Source organism: Amblyraja radiata, chromosome 1 (assembly GCF_010909765.2).
Source record: "Amblyraja radiata isolate CabotCenter1 chromosome 1, sAmbRad1.1.pri, whole genome shotgun sequence".
NCBI classification, from domain to species: Eukaryota; Metazoa; Chordata; class Chondrichthyes; order Rajiformes; family Rajidae; genus Amblyraja; species Amblyraja radiata.
Window position 1 is genome coordinate 188766778 of NC_045956.1, and position 2326 is coordinate 188769103.

The window sequence follows — 2326 nt, forward strand, 5'->3', positions numbered from 1 at the left end:
AAGGGTGGGGGATAAATTTGTGAAATTTAAGCAATGTATGTAGACTGTATTGAATAATTTGTACAGCCTCCGAAAATGTCGGATGAATTTTTTTTGCCCAGTTTATGTATTGTATATATTTATTACCTGAATAAAGTCTATTTTGAAATTTAAAAAAAGGCAGACTGCAGGGGTACGTGCTGAGGGACGCACTGAAGCTCGGTGCAGCCAACACCAAGGCAGGGTGGGGGAGGACCACAGTCTAGGTTCCTTCCGCAATTGGTCAATGGGGGGCAGGGTGTGGTGGAGATTGCACGGTTCATGCTTCAAAAGATCCATCATTGTACCTGTACCAAAGAATGCGTCTCCAGCTTGTTTGAAATGCTTTGAGAGGCTGGTCATGAACCACATCTGCGCCTTCCTCCCTCGCAACATGGACCCGCTACAGTTCGCATTCCGTCCGAACAGATCCACGGATGATGCAGTCTCCCAGGTCCTGCACACCGCGCTCTCTCACCTTGACAGCCAGAAGGGCGGCTACGTGAGGATGCTGTTCTTTGACTTCAGTTCAGCCTTCAATACGATAGTCCCCACCAGACTTGCTGAGAAGCTGCTGGAATTGGGGCTTAACACTCCCCTGTCTGCCTGGGTCCTGGATTTTCTCACTGCCAGGCCCCAGGTAGTCAAGATGGGAGGAAATACATCGAAGACCCTCACTCTGAACACAGGATCCCGCCAGGGTTGCATCCTCAGCCCCCTATTGTACTCCCTGTACACACATGACTGTGTGGCCAGGTTCAGCTCCAATGCTATAATCAAGTTTGCTGATGACACTGTGCTGGTGGGCCTAATCTCAGACAACGATGAGAAGGCCTACCGGGAAGAGATGGCTGATCTGGCACTCTGGTGTCAGGACAACAGCCTCCTCTTGAATGTCAAAAAAACTAAGGAGCTGTTCGTGGACTTTAGGAAGGCATAATATCCGAGGGCGTATACGTCACTGGAGATAAATGGGGATACTGTGGACAGGGTGAGCTACTTTAAGTACCTGGGAGTCCACATCACAGAGGATCTGGCATGGACATCACACGCTGCCGCACTAGTGAGTAAGGCAAGGTGGCGCCTTTACCACCTAGGCAGCTGAGGAAATTCAGTTTCTCCGAGGATCCTTCAGTGCTTCTACTCAGCGGCTGTGGAAAGCATCTTATCCAGCAACATCGCAATCTGGTTTGGGAATTGCTCTGTCCAGCACAAGAAAGCTCTGTAGAGAGTAGTGCTCTCAACCGAACGCACTATGGGAACTACACTCATCCCTCTGCAGGAACTATACATCAGAAGCTGCAGATCCAGAGCCAGCAACATTATGGGAGACCCACCCCAGCAACTGACGTTTCCAGCTGCTACGGTCAGGCAATAATCTCCGCTGTCATGCTGTGAAAACAGAAAGGATGAGACGGAGTTTCTTCCCACAGGCCATTAGGACTGTAAACTCTTATCTCACCAGGGACTAATTTACTGTTGTGTGTCTTTTTAAAATTGCTGGATTTTTTCTAATATGTAAATACTGATTCTGTTCTATTCTGTTCTGTTGTTTTTTGCACAATCCACAGGCATTGCCACTTTCATTTCACTGCACATCTCGTATGTGTATGTGACAAATAAACCTGACGACTTGATGTATTGTATATATTTATCACCTGAATAAAGTCTATTTTGAATTTTTTTAAAAGGCGGTTCTCCCAGGACGCCTGCGATGTCCCCAAATGTGGGATACTCGACTGCAAAATTTGTGGTAGTGGGGGGACTGCGTTCGCGCTCTCCCCTGATTTACAACTGAAAAATAGAGTTAATGCACACAAACACCATATATATTGGAGGATCACTGGTGTTGCGGTAGAATTGCTGCCTTACAGCGCCGCACACTTGGAGTAACACGGCCGTACAGGCAGCATCAGTATCTTTGGCAGCATCTCTGGAGAAAAGGAATGGGTGACGTTAAGGGTCAAAATCCTTCTTCAGACTGAGTTAAGGGCCTATCCCACGGGCGACATTTTCGGTAACAGCCTGGAAAGAGGTTGTCACGTCATGGTCGGGCGTGACGTGTGGACGCATATAGTGATGCGCGGTGTCTCTATATGTTCAAAACATATGTTCAAAATCCAGGGGCAACATTTGGGTGTCTCATCATGTCTTGCGCCCTGTCACACACTGACGTATGTTGTCCTGTGGGTGATGCCTGGTTAGGGTTGGGGTTGGGGTTAGGGACCACAGATGGGCTGAAAAATATTCTCCTTCAATGCATGGATTTTAAACGAATATATTAAAATTAATACAATAAAATCAATTG

General features: G+C 47.3%; 1 pseudogene; it reads left to right on the forward strand.

The window, feature by feature from the left end:
* The first annotated feature begins 1698 nt into the window (after positions 1 to 1698).
* On the forward strand, positions 1699 to 1804 carry LOC116983817 (annotated as a pseudogene).
* The last annotated feature ends 522 nt before the right edge of the window (positions 1805 to 2326 follow it).